This window comes from Micropterus salmoides, unplaced genomic scaffold, assembly GCF_014851395.1.
Source record: "Micropterus salmoides isolate LMB-PRFRI ecotype aquatic unplaced genomic scaffold, ASM1485139v1 Ms_hic_scaffold_2644, whole genome shotgun sequence".
Lineage (NCBI taxonomy): Eukaryota > Metazoa > Chordata > Actinopteri > Centrarchiformes > Centrarchidae > Micropterus > Micropterus salmoides.
This window is the reverse complement of record NW_024041867.1, coordinates 36,579-57,236: the sequence shown is the minus strand read 5'-3', so window position 1 is coordinate 57,236 and position 20,658 is coordinate 36,579. Positions and strand designations below refer to the sequence as shown.

The 20,658-nt window shown below is 43.8% G+C and overlaps 1 non-coding gene and 1 pseudogene across 1 annotated transcript; both read right to left on the bottom strand.

Moving 5' to 3' along the window:
- Nucleotides 1–13,661: 13,661 nt before the first annotated feature.
- Nucleotides 13,662–13,780, bottom strand: LOC119919273. The gene has a single exon (XR_005447668.1). It is a non-coding gene; the product is annotated as a 5S ribosomal RNA (ribosomal RNA).
- A 443-nt stretch (nt 13,781–14,223) lies between these two features.
- Nucleotides 14,224–14,332, bottom strand: LOC119919274 (annotated as a pseudogene).
- Nucleotides 14,333–20,658: the final 6,326 nt, after the last annotated feature.

Genomic DNA, 20,658 nt, shown 5'->3' with positions numbered 1-20,658 from the left:
CAGAGAAATGAGGAGATGGCCTTGTTTAGCGCATTCAGTGCCCAACTCGGCAGCTCACAGCTTCCCAAAACATGATTAATTTTTGACAGTATCAGAGCATTAGTTACAATAACCTTACCCCTCAGATTAAGCCCCCTCCCTCTCCACAGATTTAACACTCCATTCACTTTTTTTAACACTTTCACCCATGTTCTGTCCCTGGCTTGCCCTTCATTTTTACCAATAAACACACCCAATATTTCTCTAGAATCTTCTGTTTCAGTAAATCCCCATTTATTTACCCCCCCCGTGTTCCGCCCACAAAACATTATCTGTGATTTGCTTCTGTTTATTTTGGCTCCAGAGGCAGTTTCATAGGTTTTTAAATGCTGCAGTACTTTATCTATGCTGTCCTCGCTGGTAACCATAATGTTTATGTCATCTGCATATTGCATTATTCTGATCTCTGTACCCATTGATGTAAAAACTCCTTTGATGTTCTTGTCCTGCTGTATCTTTAAAGCCAGGGGCTCTACTACCAAACTGTACAGTAGAGAGGAGAGCGGGCACCCCTGTCTCACCGACCTTCTGAGTTGGAAGTCTTTGGTGAGGAGCCCATTGCACTTTACACAGCTGTATGCATTTTATACAGAAGTCTGATCCACCGAATAATCTTTGGTCCAAAACCAAATTTCTCAAGCGTCATCCAGAGAAAAGGATGCTCAACTTTGTCAAAAGCTTTCTCTAAGTCAACTCCCAGCAATATGCCCCCCTGTGCTGACATAATTCTGACTGTGTCCCTGATGGTCCCTATAGTATCTGCAATGTCTCTTCCCGGTATACTATAGGCTTGAGTGGGTCCTACGATCGAGCCAATCACTGTTTTAATTCTATTTGCTAGGATTTTGGTTAAAATTTTGTAGTCCGTATTGAGTAAACTGATTGGTCTGTAATTTTCAAGTTTGTCCTTATCACCCTTGTTTTTGAATACCAAAGTTATTATACCTTTTGTGAGTGACTTTGGAGTTAACTGGCTAAGTTCAATGCTATTATACAATTTAAACAACAGGGGGGCAAGTTGATCTTTAAAAGCAAGATAAAATTCAGCTGAGAGGCCATCTTCTCCTGGGCTTTTGTTTTTATTTAAGCTACTGATCGCCATCTCCACTTCTTCTATTGAGATAGGGCCATCGCACCATTCTCTATCTTCAGGTACCAGTTGTTTTTCTACACATCTTAATATATCCTGGGAATGTTGTTCATTACATGTATCATTTGTAAATAATTTTTCATAGAATGTATGCACTATATCTAGGATACCTTCTTGCTCAGTGGTTACCTCACCTGCATTGTTTTTAAGTTGTGCAAAGACTGCTTTATTTTGTTTTTTCTTTTCTAGTCCAAGGAAGAAAGCAGTACACTTCTCCCCTCCAAAACATTTTTAACTCTGCTTCTGATGGCAGCACCTCTACATCTTTTTTGTTCAATGTCATCGAGTTTTGCTTTATACATCTCATACTTTTCACAATTTCTCTTTGGGTGTTGATCCAATAAAAACAATTCTTTTGAAAGGAGATCTCTTAAAGATCTCTCTTCCGTGTCTTCCACCCACCTCTTTCTTTTACTATAGTTAATGCAGGACCTTTTAACTCGTTTCTTTATGCCATCCCATCTTTCAATATGATTTTCTTCTACATCTAATTCTTCAGTTATATTACATAACAATTTCTTAATCTTCTCCCTAAACGAAGAGTCTTCCAAGAGGCTGGTGTTGAAGCACCAGGTGCCCCCACCTTTAGCTCCTCTGGCATATCCCAATTGCCAGCATAAATATGCATGGTCACTCCACTTGTTGAACACATACCGTAGATTATTCATAGTTTTAACTGCACCAGAGGAGGCCAAACAGAGATCAACTCTGGACTGTCTCATGACTCCCATTACTACCTGCCTTCTGGAGAATGCCCTCTCTGCAGGATTTAACACTCTCCATACTTCCACTAGGTTGTGTTCATCTATTAAATTCCTTAATGCTGTTCTACTACAATCATTTTTAAATGTATTGTTTATAGAAACATCGCATTTTGTCAATGCCACATTGAAATCACCCGTAATCATCACATTTTTACAAACCCATCTCTTTAAGCTGATAAACAATAGTTTTCTATCACCCTCACTGTTTGCTGCATATACATTTATAATTCTGTACTCCTCACTATTTGTAGAGAAGTCTATAATTAGAACTCTACCTTGATCATCTTTATATATTTCATTTATATTTGCAACAGTATTCTCTTTAAAAAGGATGGCCACCCCACAAGATTTATCTGAGCCAAAGTTTGAATAAATCGGACCATCCCAGCATTTGGTTGCATAATGAAGACTGTCTTGATCCCACCAAGTTTCCTGTAGACATAAAATATCTACCTTTAAAGTTGTTAAGACGGAATCTATTTTGGCTTTAGTGCGGAGACCATTGACATTAAGAGATGTCACGTGCAGCATGAGCAGAGTAAAGGTTAGTGTGATTTGGACTGTCATTTATTGCTTACTATTTTTTCCTTGTTTCTTTTATTTCTTATTCTACTTTTCCTTTCATTGTGCCTTTTCCTTACATTGGTAAATTGGGTAACCTCCATTTCTGAGCTGGTGCCCGAATCATCATCATCTATTCCAGGGAATATGAAAACTGTGCGCTGCTGATTTGAGGGTTTTAGCTGAGAGGAGTCAGACTGAGAAGGCTCCAGCTGAGAGGAGTCAGACTGAGAAGGCTCCGGCTGAGCGCACGGTAACCCGGAGGATTGTGCCTCATCTGGTGTACTTGCATCTTCTGGGATAACCACAGGACTTATATTGTTTTCCAGAGCGGACTCTTTTACAAACACAGCCTGTCCACTCTCTCTTTCTGGGCTCACTGCGTGTCTATCCAGAGTTACACCCTCCCAACTGGACTCCAGCTGTGGGATCACTTTGCCTTTGCCAACCAGAGCTTCCCCTGCAGCGGGCTGACTTTCAGCCTCTGCACCCGGGTCTGCCCACTTGTTCTGATGAGCCACATCTTCCACCTCTGATGCACTCATTTCACCCTCTCCTCTCTCAGCTCTCATCACAGTACAGGGAAGAGATTCGTGCCCCAGCTCAGAAAGAACACCACCCTCCTCATCACTCTGATTACAGATGCACTCTGTCATTAAATTGTGGCATAAAGAGCACTTTTGTGCAGTCCTACCGTGACACTCTCTGGCATAATGCCCCTGCTCGCCACACTTATGGCAATAGAATTCCGGACACTCCCGCAGGACGTGGCCCGGCTGAATGCAAAGTCTACACACCTTAACCTGTCTGTCATGTATTACCCGAAAAAACTCTGTTCCTGAGACAGTCTCAAACTTAGCCGAATATGGCAGTGATTGTACCTGTTTGTTGAATTTTACTCTCATGAAGCGAGTCCCGTCAGCAATTGTAGTCCCTGGCCACATCCTACGCTTTATGGGAGAGGTGGCCGAGACTCCCCAGCCTTTGAGTTTCTCCAAGATGTCCTCATCTGTGACGTAGGCTGGCAGATTTAGAAAAGACACCACCAGCTCGTTGTTGCTCAGCTCCTTTGCAAAGACGTTGACATCCCCGATTTTCAGACCCTCCAGCAGTCGTTTCTTCCCTTCCGGATGGTTCATGGTCATCTCATATTTTCCTTCCCCCGTCGCTCTGCATGCCATCAGCCCACCGCACAGAAGTCTCACCGTTCTCATCAGTTCAGACGTGGAGACCTTGTCGCTGCCCTGTAGCTCCACACAGACGGTCAGTTCCTTCTCGTATTTCTTTCCCACCATTTCATTGCTCACTTGATTAATGTCCTTGCTGTTGACCAGTTTACCATGGCCATTCTTCTGTATGTTTGTCACTTTTACACTTGCTGTATCCGCCATTTTGTCTATCCGCTTTAGCTTTTAAAGTTCACAAAACTCAGGGAAAAAACGATTTATGTTCCCCCAAACAGTGAAGCACTGCTGGGGGACACACCGCAAACAAAAAAAGGAGAAAAACAAAAGAAAAATCTCCACAGAAACTTACATCAAAGAAAAAGCACACAGTCAAACAAACAAAATCCTCCTCTGCCACGCCCTTCAAAAGAGACCAGTCCACTTTCTCACACACTGTAGGGGTGTTCAGGGTGGTATGGCCGTAAGCCACAGGGGCCCGCAGGAGCATCCCTTTTAAAGATGCTGTAACCTCGGCTTTGTCTAAAGAGGTAGCAACAGTAGATGTCGAGGAAACACAACCAATGCTGCAACATGTCCTCATACCTACACGACAAAAGAGGTCCCTTGTCAGTTGTCCCAAAACCACATAAGTTGAAGGGACAGGCGTACCGGACCCTTAACAATGTGACATAAATCACACGAAGTGAGTCACCTGACTTGAGTCACATGAGGTTAAACGCGTGGGTAACGTTGTGAAGCAGTCATCCTTTGGTTAGGTTCAGGCAACAAAACTACTGGGTTAGGTTTAGGAAAAGGGTTGGGCTAAAAATAAGTAAGTAAATGAGTGCAAATGACACATTTCAAAGTGCAGAGACGAGCTGCTCTCTTTTTCAAAACTGTCTACCCGCTGAAGCAGCGGCAAAGTGAAAAAGCTTACAGCACCTGGTATTCCCAGGCGGTCTCCCATCCAAGTACTAACCAGGCCCGACCCTGCTTAGCTTCCGAGATCGGACGAGATCGGGCGTGTTTTTTTTTTTTTTTATCTTTTATTATGAAAATATCATTTTTCAAAGCATCTTTACATTATTTACAACATATTAGTCAAAAACACTGAAAAAAAACACTGAAAAAAGGATTGTGTAAGACAAAAAGATTTTCAAACAAATTGGGACTTGACTCTAAAACAACAAAACATACTTAGGGACCAAACACCAAAGAGCGGACAAAAATTTTGTCTGACTTACCCTTACTCTGAGGCAAAATTGTTCACAATAACAGGAACCCGAGTAAGTTAAAGTGCAAAGCTTAGACACACCACGAGAATCTATCTTAATGTAATAGTCACTTAATCTACCAAACATTAAAAATGAGTAAGCACCTCTGTATGCATCATTATTATCAAAACACCCCAAAACCATTGGTGCTCATGATGATAAATTCCCACATCATTCAAATTGCACAAAACACCCTTCTTTCCTCCTTACCCTTAGAAGGCAAAGGCTAATGTCTTCCCATTCACTTCATGCAGCAAGGTTGTATGTGTCATGAAACAGCTCTTGAAGAGTTCATTATCTGCGGCATACAGCAGCCTCAAGTGTGCCTTTAAGATGTTCGCAAAAAGTCTTTCAGTACTTATGTCCTTGTTCTCATAGAGAGCAAAATTCCTCCTCATCCAGGCTGCATTCCTTGCAAAAGCCAGGACCGTGTTAATTAATAGATTGTTTCTCTTTTGAGCCTTCCCCTGAAGTCCAAACAGATAAGTCCAGTCCCATTGGGCCTCTGTGAGTTCATCCAGGCCACAGTGGTCAGTGAGGAGAGTCTTGACCCTTTCCCTGTGTGCAGTGAGGGATGTGCACCTAAGAAGCAGGTGCTCAATATCCTCATCTTCTAATCTACATACCGCACATTGTCTCTGATACACATTCTTGTGGATTTGATGCAGGACAATGCCAGTGAAAATCCTTCTGTGCCTTATTCTGAAATCCAAATGAAAAATGTTTGATGTCATATAGGAAATGTTTATGTTTTTCCAGATGGTGCTGATTTCATAAGTGGGAAAAATCCCTTTCCAGACTCTTTCTGAGGCTGGTCTCTTCACAATTTTGGAAATAGCGAGCATATACCAGATCTTTGTCTTAACAGTTACAGTGTTCATGGTCCTGTCTCCGAGGCACAGGAGGAAACTCAAGGCATTGTCCTGCTTCTTACAGTTACTCTTTTGGAGCAGGCCCCTCCACTCAGGCAGGAGACTCTGCTCAAACCTGTCACCCAGTGTTGCAATTTGTTGTTTTCTATATTTGACCTTGAGGAATCTCATTCTCTCCAACACTTTCTCAAGGTCAAAGTTCCCTTTACTATCTACAACCTGACCCACCCTTGTCAGACCAGCAGCCACCAAGTGTCTGCTGACCAGACACTTCCCATGATGAGTAAAGCAGGGGTTTGAAAGGAAAGGTAACTGCAACACATGCTCTTTCTCACTGCACTCTGGCTTAAGGTGGGGCAGAAACTTGCCCCATGCCTCTAGCACCTCACGGTAGAATCCCGGCAAGGCACCATGGGTTTTCCCGGGGAAGAAGGTACACAGGTTGTATGCGTCCTTTTCCCCATACTCTGCCAGACAACCAGCCAGTGAGTCTTCCCATGGGTGCTGCCTGGTCGAATCCAAGAACTTGCTAATCAGTTTTACCCTCAGTGCATCTTTTTTGGCACTTATGTCAATTAGTCCTAATCCCCCCTCCCTTTTATTTGCAATTAACACCCTGTGAGCGATCAGATTTCCCTTGCCCCTCCAGAGAAATGAGGAGATGGCCTTGTTTAGCGCATTCAGTGCCCAACTCGGCAGCTCACAGCTTCCCAAAACATGATTAATTTTTGACAGTATCAGAGCATTAGTTACAATAACCTTACCCCTCAGATTAAGCCCCCTCCCTCTCCACAGATTTAACACTCCATTCACTTTTTTTAACACTTTCACCCATGTTCTGTCCCTGGCTTGCCCTTCATTTTTACCAATAAACACACCCAATATTTCTCTAGAATCTTCTGTTTCAGTAAATCCCCATTTATTTACCCCCCCCGTGTTCCGCCCACAAAACATTATCTCTGATTTGCTTTTGTTTATTTTGGCTCCAGAGGCAGTTTCATAGGTTTTTAAATGCTGCAGTACTTTATCTATGCTGTCCTCGCTGGTAACCATAATGTTTATGTCATCTGCATATTGCATTATTCTGATCTCTGTACCCATTGATGTAAAAACTCCTTTGATGTTCTTGTCCTGCTGTATCTTTAAAGCCAGGGGCTCTACTACCAAACTGTACAGTAGAGAGGAGAGCGGGCACCCCTGTCTCACCGACCTTCTGAGTTGGAAGTCTTTGGTGAGGAGCCCATTGCACTTTACACAGCTGTATGCATTTTTATACAGAAGTCTGATCCACCGAATAATCTTTGGTCCAAAACCAAATTTCTCAAGCGTCATCCAGAGAAAAGGATGCTCAACTTTGTCAAAAGCTTTCTCTAAGTCAACTCCCAGCAATATGCCCCCCTGTGCTGACATAATTCTGACTGTGTCCCTGATGGTCCCTATAGTATCTGCAATGTCTCTTCCCGGTATACTATAGGCTTGAGTGGGTCCTACGATCGAGCCAATCACTGTTTTAATTCTATTTGCTAGGATTTTGGTTAAAATTTTGTAGTCCGTATTGAGTAAACTGATTGGTCTGTAATTTTCAAGTTTGTCCTTATCACCCTTGTTTTTGAATACCAAAGTTATTATACCTTTTGTGAGTGACTTTGGAGTTAACTGGCTAAGTTCAATGCTATTATACAATTTAAACAACAGGGGGGCAAGTTGATCTTTAAAAGCAAGATAAAATTCAGCTGAGAGGCCATCTTCTCCTGGGCTTTTGTTTTTATTTAAGCTACTGATCGCCATCTCCACTTCTTCTATTGAGATAGGGCCATCGCACCATTCTCTATCTTCAGGTACCAGTTGTTTTTCTACACATCTTAATATATCCTGGGAATGTTGTTCATTACATGTATCATTTGTAAATAATTTTTCATAGAATGTATGCACTATATCTAGGATACCTTCTTGCTCAGTGGTTACCTCACCTGCATTGTTTTTAAGTTGTGCAAAGACTGCTTTATTTTGTTTTTTCTTTTCTAGTCCAAGGAAGAAAGCAGTACACTTCTCCCCCTCCAAAACATTTTTAACTCTGCTTCTGATGGCAGCACCTCTACATCTTTTTTGTTCAATGTCATCGAGTTTTGCTTTATACATCTCATACTTTTCACAATTTCTCTTTGGGTGTTGATCCAATAAAAACAATTCTTTTGAAAGGAGATCTCTTAAAGATCTCTCTTCCGTGTCTTCCACCCACCTCTTTCTTTTACTATAGTTAATGCAGGACCTTTTAACTCGTTTCTTTATGCCATCCCATCTTTCAATATGATTTTCTTCTACATCTAATTCTTCAGTTATATTACATAACAATTTCTTAATCTTCTCCCTAAACGAAGAGTCTTCCAAGAGGCTGGTGTTGAAGCACCAGGTGCCCCCACCTTTAGCTCCTCTGGCATATCCCAATTGCCAGCATAAATATGCATGGTCACTCCACTTGTTGAACACATACCGTAGATTATTCATAGTTTTAACTGCACCAGAGGAGGCCAAACAGAGATCAACTCTGGACTGTCTCATGACTCCCATTACTACCTGCCTTCTGGAGAATGCCCTCTCTGCAGGATTTAACACTCTCCATACTTCCACTAGGTTGTGTTCATCTATTAAATTCCTTAATGCTGTTCTACTACAATCATTTTTAAATGTATTGTTTATAGAAACATCGCATTTTGTCAATGCCACATTGAAATCACCCGTAATCATCACATTTTTACAAACCCATCTCTTTAAGCTGATAAACAATAGTTTTCTATCACCCTCTCTGTTTGCTGCATATACATTTATAATTCTGTACTCCTCACTATTTGTAGAGAAGTCTATAATTAGAACTCTACCTTGATCATCTTTATATATTTCATTATATTTGCAACAGTATTCTCTTTAAAAAGGATGGCCACCCCACAAGATTTATCTGAGCCAAAGTTTGAATAAATCGGACCATCCCAGCATTTGGTTGCATAATGAAGACTGTCTTGATCCCACCAAGTTTCCTGTAGACATAAAATATCTACCTTTAAAGTTGTTAAGACGGAATCTATTTTGGCTTTAGTGCGGAGACCATTGACATTAAGAGATGTCACGTGCAGCATGAGCAGAGTAAAGGTTAGTGTGATTTGGACTGTCATTTATTGCTTACTATTTTTTCCTTGTTTCTTTTATTTCTTATTCTACTTTTCCTTTCATTGTGCCTTTTCCTTACATTGGTAAATTGGGTAACCTCCATTTCTGAGCTGGTGCCCGAATCATCATCATCTATTCCAGGGAATATGAAAACTGTGCGCTGCTGATTTGAGGGTTTTAGCTGAGAGGAGTCAGACTGAGAAGGCTCCAGCTGAGAAGGCTCCAGCTGAGAAGGCTCCAGCTGAGAAGGCTCCGGCTGAGCGCACGGTAACCCGGAGGATTGTGCCTCATCTGGTGTACTTGCATCTTCTGGGATAACCACAGGACTTATATTGTTTTCCAGAGCGGACTCTTTTACAAACACAGCCTGTCCACTCTCTCTTTCTGGGCTCACTGCGTGTCTATCCAGAGTTACACCCTCCCAACTGGACTCCAGCTGTGGGATCACTTTGCCTTTGCCAACCAGAGCTTCCCCTGCAGCGGGCTGACTTTCAGCCTCTGCACCCGGGTCTGCCCACTTGTTCTGATGAGCCACATCTTCCACCTCTGATGCACTCATTTCACCCTCTCCTCTCTCAGCTCTCATCACAGTACAGGGAAGAGATTCGTGCCCCAGCTCAGAAAGAACACCACCCTCCTCATCACTCTGATTACAGATGCACTCTGTCATTAAATTGTGGCATAAAGAGCACTTTTGTGCAGTCCTACCGTGACACTCTCTGGCATAATGCCCCTGCTCGCCACACTTATGGCAATAGAATTCCGGACACTCCCGCAGGACGTGGCCCGGCTGAATGCAAAGTCTACACACCTTAACCTGTCTGTCATGTATTACCCGAAAAAACTCTGTTCCTGAGACAGTCTCAAACTTAGCCGAATATGGCAGTGATTGTACCTGTTTGTTGAATTTTACTCTCATGAAGCGAGTCCCGTCAGCAATTGTAGTCCCTGGCCACATCCTACGCTTTATGGGAGAGGTGGCCGAGACTCCCCAGCCTTTGAGTTTCTCCAAGATGTCCTCATCTGTGACGTAGGCTGGCAGATTTAGAAAAGACACCACCAGCTCGTTGTTGCTCAGCTCCTTTGCAAAGACGTTGACATCCCCGATTTTCAGACCCTCCAGCAGTCGTTTCTTCCCTTCCGGATGGTTCATGGTCATCTCATATTTTCCTTCCCCCGTCGCTCTGCATGCCATCAGCCCACCGCACAGAAGTCTCACCGTTCTCATCAGTTCAGACGTGGAGACCTTGTCGCTGCCCTGTAGCTCCACACAGACGGTCAGTTCCTTCTCGTATTTCTTTCCCACCATTTCATTGCTCACTTGATTAATGTCCTTGCTGTTGACCAGTTTACCATGGCCACTATATCTAGGATACCTTCTTGCTCAGTGGTTACCTCACCTGCATTGTTTTTAAGTTGTGCAAAGACTGCTTTATTTTGTTTTTTCTTTTCTAGTCCAGGAAGAAAGCTACACTTCTCCCCCTCCAAAACATTTTTAACTCTGCTTCTGATGGCAGCACCTCTACATCTTTTTGTTCAATGTCATCGAGTTTTGCTTTATACATCTCATACTTTTCACAATTTCTCTTTGGGTTGATCCAATAAAAACAATTCTTTGAAAGGAGATCTCTTAAAGATCTCTCTTCGTGTCTTCACCCACCTCTTTCTTTTACTATAGTTAATGCAGGACCTTTTAACTCGTTCTTATGCCATCCCATCTTTCAATATGATTTCTTCTACATCTAATTCTTCAGTTATATTACATAACAATTTCTTAATCTTCTCCCTAAACGAAGAGTCTTCCAAGAGGCTGGTGTTGAAGCACCAGGTGCCCCCACCTTTAGCTCCTCTGGCATATCCCAATTGCCAGCATAAATATGCATGGTCACTCCACTTGTGAACACATACCGTAGATTATTCATAGTTTTAACTGCACCAGAGGAGGCCAACAGAGATCAACTCTGGACTGTCATGACTCCCATTACTACTGCCTTCTGGAGAATGCCCTCTCTGCAGGATTTAACACTCTCCATACTTCCACTAGGTTGTGTTCATCTATTAAATTCCTTAATGCTGTTCTACTACAATCATTTTTAAATGTATTGTTTATAGAAACATCGCATTTTGTCAATGCCCATTGAAATCACCCGTAATCAACATTTTTACAAACCCATCTCTTAAGCTGATAAACAATAGTTTTCTATCACCCTCTCTGTTTGCTGCATATACATTTATAATTCTACTCCTCACTATTTGTAGAGAAGTCTATAATTAGAACTCTACCTTGATCATCTTTATATATTTCATTTATATTTGCAACAGTATTCTCTTTAAAAAGGATGGCCACCCCACAAGATTTATCTGAGCCAAAGTTTGAATAAATCGGACCATCCCAGCATTTGGTTGCATAATGAAGACTGTCTTGATCCCACCAAGTTTCCTGTAGACATAAAATATCTACCTTTAAAGTTGTTAAGACGGAATCTATTTGGCTTTAGTGCGGAGACCATTGACATTAAGAGATGTCACGTGCAGCATGAGCAGAGTAAAGGTTAGTGTGATTTGGACTGTCATTTATTGCTTACTATTTTTCCTTGTTTCTTTTATTTCTTATTCTACTTTTCCTTTCATTGTGCCTTTTCCTTACATTGGTAAATTGGGTAACCTCCATTTCTGAGCTGGTGCCCGAATCATCATCATCTATTCCAGGGAATATGAAAACTGTGCGCTGCTGATTTGAGGGTTTTAGCTGAGAGGAGTCAGACTGAGAAGGCTCCAGCTGAGAAGGCTCCAGCTGAGAAGGCTCCAGCTGAGAAGGCTCCGGCTGAGCGCACGGTAACCCGGAGGATTGTGCCTCATCTGGTGTACTTGCATCTTCTGGGATAACCACAGGACTTATATTGTTTTCCAGAGCGGACTCTTTTACAAACACAGCCTGTCCACTCTCTCTTTCTGGGCTCACTGCGTGTCTATCCAGAGTTACACCCTCCCAACTGGACTCCAGCTGTGGGATCACTTTGCCTTTGCCAACCAGAGCTTCCCCTGCAGCGGGCTGACTTTCAGCCTCTGCACCCGGGTCTGCCCACTTGTTCTGATGAGCCACATCTTCCACCTCTGATGCACTCATTTCACCCTCTCCTCTCTCAGCTCTCATCACAGTACAGGGAAGAGATTCGTGCCCCAGCTCAGAAAGAACACCCCTCCTCATCACTCTGATTACAGATGCACTCTGTCATTAAATTGTGGCATAAAGAGCACTTTGTGCAGTCCTACCGTGACACTCTCTGGCATAATGCCCCTGCTCGCCACACTTATGGCAATAGAATTCCGGACACTCCCGCAGGACGTGGCCCGGCTGAATGCAAAGTCTACACACCTTAACCTGTCTGTCATGTATTACCCGAAAAACTCTGTTCCTGAGACAGTCTCAAACTTAGCCGAATATGGCAGTGATTGTACCTGTTTGTTGAATTTTACTCTCATGAAGCGAGTCCCGTCAGCAATTGTAGTCCCTGGCCACATCCTACGCTTTATGGGAGAGGTGGCCGAGACTCCCCAGCCTTTGAGTTTCTCCAAGATGTCCTCATCTGTGACGTAGGCTGGCAGATTTAGAAAAGACACCACCAGCTCGTTGTTGCTCAGCTCCTTTGCAAAGACGTTGACATCCCCGATTTTCAGACCCTCCAGCAGTCGTTTCTTCCCTTCCGGATGGTTCATGGTCATCTCATATTTCCTTCCCCCGTCGCTCTGCATGCCATCAGCCCACCGCACAGAAGTCTCACCGTTCTCATCAGTTCAGACGTGGAGACCTTGTCGCTGCCCTGTAGCTCCACACAGACGGTCAGTTCCTTCTCGTATTTCTTTCCCACCATTCATTGCTCACTTGATTAATGTCCTTGCTGTTGACCAGTTTACCATGGCCATTCTTCTGTATGTTTGTCACTTTTACACTTGCTGTATCCGCCATTTTGTCTATCCGCTTTAGCTTTTAAAGTTCACAAAACTCAGGGAAAAAAACGATTTATGTTCCCCCAAACAGTGAAGCACTGCTGGGGGACACACCGCAAACAAAAAAAGGAGAAAAACAAAAGAAAAATCTCCACAGAAACTTACATCAAAGAAAAAGCACACAGTCAAACAAACAAAATCCTCCTCTGCCACGCCCTTCAAAAGAGACCAGTCCACTTTCTCACACACTGTAGGGGTGTTCAGGGTGGTATGGCCGTAAGCCACAGGGGCCCGCAGGAGCATCCCTTTTAAAGATGCTGTAACCTCGGCTTTGTCTAAAGAGGTAGCAACAGTAGATGTCGAGGAAACACAACCAATGCTGCAACATGTCCTCATACCTACACGACAAAAGAGGTCCCTTGTCAGTTGTCCCAAAACCACATAAGTTGAAGGGACAGGCGTACCGGACCCTTAACAATGTGACATAAATCACACGAAGTGAGTCACCTGACTTGAGTCACATGAGGTTAAACGCGTGGGTAACGTTGTGAAGCAGTCATCCTTTGGTTAGGTTCAGGCAACAAAACTACTGGGTTAGGTTTAGGAAAAGGGTTGGGCTAAAAATAAGTAAGTAAATGAGTGCAAATGACACATTTCAAAGTGCAGAGACGAGCTGCTCTCTTTTTCAAAACTGTCTACCCGCTGAAGCAGCGGCAAAGTGAAAAAGCTTACAGCACCTGGTATTCCCAGGCGGTCTCCCATCCAAGTACTAACCAGGCCCGACCCTGCTTAGCTTCCGAGATCGGACGAGATCGGGCGTGTTCAGGGTGGTATGGCCGTAAGCCACAGGGGCCCGCAGGAGCATCCCTTTTAAAGATGCTGTAACCTCGGCTTTGTCTAAAGAGGTAGCAACAGTAGATGTCGAGGAAACACAACCAATGCTGCAACATGTCCTCATACCTACACGACAAAAGAGGTCCCTTGTCAGTTGTCCCAAAACCACATAAGTTGAAGGGACAGGCGTACCGGACCCTTAACAATGTGACATAAATCACACGAAGTGAGTCACCTGACTTGAGTCACATGAGGTTAAACGCGTGGGTAACGTTGTGAAGCAGTCATCCTTTGGTTAGGTTCAGGCAACAAAACTACTGGGTTAGGTTTAGGAAAAGGGTTGGGCTAAAAATAAGTAAGTAAATGAGTGCAAATGACACATTTCAAAGTGCAGAGACGAGCTGCTCTCTTTTTCAAAACTGTCTACCCGCTGAAGCAGCGGCAAAGTGAAAAAGCTTACAGCACCTGGTATTCCCAGGCGGTCTCCCATCCAAGTACTAACCAGGCCCGACCCTGCTTAGCTTCCGAGATCGGACGTGTTCAGGGTGGTATGGCCGTAAGCCACAGGGGCCCGCAAGAGCATCCCTTTTAAAGATGCTGTAACCTCGGCTTTGTCTAAAGAGGTAGCAACAGTAGATGTCGAGGAAACACAACCAATGCTGCAACATGTCCTCATACCTACACGACAAAAGAGGTCCCTTGTCAGTTGTCCCAAAACCACATAAGTTGAAGGGACAGGCGTACCGGACCCTTAACAATGTGACATAAATCACACGAAGTGAGTCACCTGACTTGAGTCACATGAGGTTAAACGCGTGGGTAACGTTGTGAAGCAGTCATCCTTGGTTAGGTTCAGGCAACAAACTACTGGGTTAGGTTTAGGAAAAGGGTTGGGCTAAAATAAGTAGGGTTAGGGGGTTAGGGGTTAGGGGAAGGGAAAAAGAGCTGGCTAACGTCTTACAAAGCTCTGCGTTAGCCAGTCTGGTGCACTGTCCTGTGATGCGCCTCCAGAGACCCCAGAAAGGCAAAAACACTCCTCCTTGTTTGAGTTTTAAGCATTTCCCACATTTCCCATAAAAAAACAAAAGTGCATTACCTTTGCCTTTGTTCAAAAAATTGGACTTCACGAATCCTTTAATGTCTGCATCCTACTTGGATGTCTTACGATGAATTTTCCTATCTTCCTGTCCTATTAATCCAGGCCTACTTGGTCCTGCTTCACTCTGCCTTGTTGCAACGTTTCGGAGAACTATTTGTCCTTCATCAGGCTTTGCAGAGTGGCATCTTTAAGTTTCCTTTTTCTTTAGGTTTCACTTGAATGAGGTTCGAACACGGTCAATATTTTCCTTTTTCACTTCAGCTTGAGGCTATGTATTTTAGGTTTCCAGGATTCTTCTGCTTGAGTCTTTTCCAATTGAGGTCTTCAGTGAGTCACGGTAAGTACTGAGGTTAAGGTGAGGGATTTGGGCTGGGTAAGAGTGTCTCCACCCCCGTGAGGCCCTCTAGAGGACACACACGGCGCTGGCTGGTTAGGGGAAGGGAAAAAGAGCTGGCTAACGACTTACAAAGCTCTGCGTTAGCCAGTCTGGTGCACTGTCCTGTGATGCGCCTCCAGAGACCCCAGAAAGGCAAAAACACTCGCTCCTTGTTTGAGTTTTAAGCATTTCCCACATTTCCCATAATAAAAAACAAAAGTGCATTACCTTTGCCTTTGTTCAAAAAATTGGACTTCACGAATCCTTTAATGTCTGCATCCTACTTGGATGTCTTACGATGAATTTTCCTATCTTCCTGTCCTATTAATCCAGGCCTACTTGGTCCTGCTTCACTCTGCCTTGTTGCAACGTTTCGGAGAACTATTTGTCCTTCATCAGGCTTTGCAGAGTGGCATCTTTAAGTTTCCTTTTTCTTTAGGTTTCACTTGAATGAGGTTCGAACACGGTCAATATTTTCCTTTTTCACTTCAGCTTGAGGCTATGTATTTTAGGTTTCCAGGATTCTTCTGCTTGAGTCTTTTCCAATTGAGGTCTTCAGTGAGTCACGGTAAGTACTGAGGTTAAGGTGAGGGATTTGGGCTGGGTAAGAGTGTCTCCACCCCCGTGAGGCCCTCTAGAGGACACACACGGCGCTGGCTGGTTAGGGGAAGGGAAAAAGAGCTGGCTAACGACTTACAAAGCTCTGCGTTAGCCAGTCTGGTGCACTGTCCTGTGATGCGCCTCCAGAGACCCCAGAAAGGCAAAAACACTCGCTCCTTGTTTGAGTTTTAAGCATTTCCCACATTTCCCATAATAAAAGACAAAAGTGCATTACCTTTGCCTTTGTTCAAAAAATTGGACTTCACGAATCCTTTAATGTCTGCATCCTACTTGGATGTCTTACGATGAATTTTCCTATCTTCCTGTCCTATTAATCCAGGCCTACTTGGTCCTGCTTCACTCTGCCTTGTTGCAACGTTTCGGAGAACTATTTGTCCTTCATCAGGCTTTGCAGAGTGGCATCTTTAAGTTTCCTTTTTCTTTAGGTTTCACTTGAATGAGGTTCGAACACGGTCAATATTTTCCTTTTTAACTTCAGCTTGAGGCTATGTATTTTAGGTTTCCAGGATTCTTCTGCTTGAGTCTTTTCCAATTGAGGTCTTCAGTGAGTCACGGTAAGTACTGAGGTTAAGGTGAGGGATTTGGGCTGGGTAAGAGTGTCTCCACCCCCGTGAGGCCCTCTAGAGGACACACACGGCGCTGGCTGGTTAGGGGAAGGGAAAAAGAGCTGGCTAACGACTTACAAAGCTCTGCGTTAGCCAGTCTGGTGCACTGTCCTGTGATGCGCCTCCAGAGACCCCAGAAAGGCAAAAACACTCGCTCCTTGTTTGAGTTTTAAGCATTTCCCACATTTCCCATAATAAAAGACAAAAGTGCATTACCTTTGCCTTTGTTCAAAAAATTGGACTTCACGAATCCTTTAATGTCTGCATCCTACTTGGATGTCTTACGATGAATTTTCCTATCTTCCTGTCCTATTAATCCAGGCCTACTTGGTCCTGCTTCACTCTGCCTTGTTGCAACGTTTCGGAGAACTATTTGTCCTTCATCAGGCTTTGCAGAGTGGCATCTTTAAGTTTCCTTTTTCTTTAGGTTTCACTTGAATGAGGTTCGAACACGGTCAATATTTTCCTTTTTCACTTCAGCTTGAGGCTATGTATTTTAGGTTTCCAGGATTCTTCTGCTTGAGTCTTTTCCAATTGAGGTCTTCAGTGAGTCACGGTAAGTACTGAGGTTAAGGTGAGGGATTTGGGCTGGGTAAGAGTGTCTCCACCCCCGTGAGGCCCTCTAGAGGACACACACGGCGCTGGCTGGTTAGGGGAAGGGAAAAAGAGCTGGCTAACGACTTACAAAGCTCTGCGTTAGCCAGTCTGGTGCACTGTCCTGTGATGCGCCTCCAGAGACCCCAGAAAGGCAAAAACACTCGCTCCTTGTTTGAGTTTTAAGCATTTCCCACATTTCCCATAATAAAAGACAAAAGTGCATTACCTTTGCCTTTGTTCAAAAAATTGGACTTCACGAATCCTTTAATGTCTGCATCCTACTTGGATGTCTTACGATGAATTTTCCTATCTTCCTGTCCTATTAATCCAGGCCTACTTGGTCCTGCTTCACTCTGCCTTGTTGCAACGTTTCGGAGAACTATTTGTCCTTCATCAGGCTTTGCAGAGTGGCATCTTTAAGTTTCCTTTTTCTTTAGGTTTCACTTGAATGAGGTTCGAACACGGTCAATATTTTCCTTTTTCACTTCAGCTTGAGGCTATGTATTTTAGGTTTCCAGGATTCTTCTGCTTGAGTCTTTTCCAATTGAGGTCTTCAGTGAGTCACGGTAAGTACTGAGGTTAAGGTGAGGGATTTGGGCTGGGTAAGAGTGTCTCCACCCCCGTGAGGCCCTCTAGAGGACACACACGGCGCTGGCTGGTTAGGGGAAGGGAAAAAGAGCTGGCTAACGACTTACAAAGCTCTGCGTTAGCCAGTCTGGTGCACTGTCCTGTGATGCGCCTCCAGAGACCCCAGAAAGGCAAAAACACTCGCTCCTTGTTTGAGTTTTAAGCATTTCCCACATTTCCCATAATAAAAGACAAAAGTGCATTACCTTTGCCTTTGTTCAAAAAATTGGACTTCACGAATCCTTTAATGTCTGCATCCTACTTGGATGTCTTACGATGAATTTTCCTATCTTCCTGTCCTATTAATCCAGGCCTACTTGGTCCTGCTTCACTCTGCCTTGTTGCAACGTTTCGGAGAACTATTTGTCCTTCATCAGGCTTTGCAGAGTGGCATCTTTAAGTTTCCTTTTTCTTTAGGTTTCACTTGAATGAGGTTCGAACACGGTCAATATTTTCCTTTTTCACTTCAGCTTGAGGCTATGTATTTTAGGTTTCCAGGATTCTTCTGCTTGAGTCTTTTCCAATTGAGGTCTTCAGTGAGTCACGGTAAGTACTGAGGTTAAGGTGAGGGATTTGGGCTGGGTAAGAGTGTCTCCACCCCCGTGAGGCCCTCTAGAGGACACACACGGCGCTGGCTGGTTAGGGGAAGGGAAAAAGAGCTGGCTAACGACTTACAAAGCTCTGCGTTAGCCAGTCTGGTGCACTGTCCTGTGATGCGCCTCCAGAGACCCCAGAAAGGCAAAAACACTCGCTCCTTGTTTGAGTTTTAAGCATTTCCCACATTTCCCATAATAAAAGACAAAAGTGCATTACCTTTGCCTTTGTTCAAAAAATTGGACTTCACGAATCCTTTAATGTCTGCATCCTACTTGGATGTCTTACGATGAATTTTCCTATCTTCCTGTCCTATTAATCCAGGCCTACTTGGTCCTGCTTCACTCTGCCTTGTTGCAACGTTTCGGAGAACTATTTGTCCTTCATCAGGCTTTGCAGAGTGGCATCTTTAAGTTTCCTTTTTCTTTAGGTTTCACTTGAATGAGGTTCGAACACGGTCAATATTTTCCTTTTTCACTTCAGCTTGAGGCTATGTATTTTAGGTTTCCAGGATTCTTCTGCTTGAGTCTTTTCCAATTGAGGTCTTCAGTGAGTCACGGTAAGTACTGAGGTTAAGGTGAGGGATTTGGGCTGGGTAAGAGTGTCTCCACCCCCGTGAGGCCCTCTAGAGGACACACACGGCGCTGGCTGGTTAGGGGAAGGGAAAAAGAGCTGGCTAACGACTTACAAAGCTCTGCGTTAGCCAGTCTGGTGCACTGTCCTGTGATGCGCCTCCAGAGACCCCAGAAAGGCAAAAACACTCGCTCCTTGTTTGAGTTTTAAGCATTTCCCACATTTCCCATAATAAAAGACAAAAGTGCATTACCTTTGCCTTTGTTCAAAAAATTGGACTTCACGAATCCTTTAATGTCTGCATCCTACTTGGATGTCTTACGATGAATTTTCCTATCTTCCTGTCCTATTAATCCAGGCCTACTTGGTCCTGCTTCACTCTGCCTTGTTGCAACGTTTCGGAGAACTATTTGTCCTTCATCAGGCTTTGCAGAGTGGCATCTTTAAGTTTCCTTTTTCTTTAGGTTTCACTTGAATGAGGTTCGAACACGGTCAATATTTTCCTTTTTCACTTCAGCTTGAGGCTATGTATTTTAGGTTTCCAGGATTCTTCTGCTTGAGTCTTTTCCAATTGAGGTCTTCAGTGAGTCACGGTAAGTACTGAGGTTAAGGTGAGGGATTTGGGCTGGGTAAGAGTGTCTCCACCCCCGTGAGGCCCTCTAGAGGACACACACGGCGCTGGCTGGTTAGGGGAAGGGAAAAAGAGCTGGCTAACGACTTACAAAGCTCTGCGTTAGCCAGTCTGGTGCACTGTCCTGTGATGCGCCTCCAGAGACCCCAGAAAGGCAAAAACACTCGCTCCTTGTTTGAGTTTTAAGCATTTCCCACATTTCCCATAATAAAAGACAAAAGTGCATTACCTTTGCCTTTGTTCAAAAAATTGGACTTCACGAATCCTTTAATGTCTGCATCCTACTTGGATGTCTTACGATGAATTTTCCTATCTTCCTGTCCTATTAATCCAGGCCTACTTGGTCCTGCTTCACTCTGCCTTGTTGCAACGTTTCGGAGAACTATTTGTCCTTCATCAGGCTTTGCAGAGTGGCATCTTTAAGTTTCCTTTTTCTTTAGGTTTCACTTGAATGAGGTTCGAACACGGTCAATATTTTCCTTTTTCACTTCAGCTTGAGGCTATGTATTTTAGGTTTCCAGGATTCTTCTGCTTGAGTCTTTTCCAATTGAGGTCTTCAGTGAGTCACGGTAAGTACTGAGGTTAAGGTGAGGGATTTGGGCTGGGTAAGAGTGTCTCCACCCCCGTGAGGCCCTCTAGAGGACACACACGGCGCTGGCTGGTTAGGGGAAGGGAAAAAGAGCTGGCTAACGACTTACAAAGCTCTGCGTTAGCCAGTCTGGTGCACTGTCCTGTGATGCGCCTCCAGAGACCCCAGAAAGGCAAAAACACTCGCTCCTTGTTTGAGTTTTAAGCATTTCCCACATTTCCCATAATAAAAGACAAAAGTGCATTACCTTTGCCTTTGTTCAAAAAATTGGACTTCACGAATCCTTTAATGTCTGCATCCTACTTGGATGTCTTACGATGAATTTTCCTATCTTCCTGTCCTATTAATCCAGGCCTACTTGGTCCTGCTTCACTCTGCCTTGTTGCAACGTTTCGGAGAACTATTTGTCCTTCATCAGGCTTTGCAGAGTGGCATCTTTAAGTTTCCTTTTTCTTTAGGTTTCACTTGAATGAGGTTCGAACACGGTCAATATTTTCCTTTTTCACTTCAGCTTGAGGCTATGTATTTTAGGTTTCCAGGATTCTTCTGCTTGAGTCTTTTCCAATTGAGGTCTTC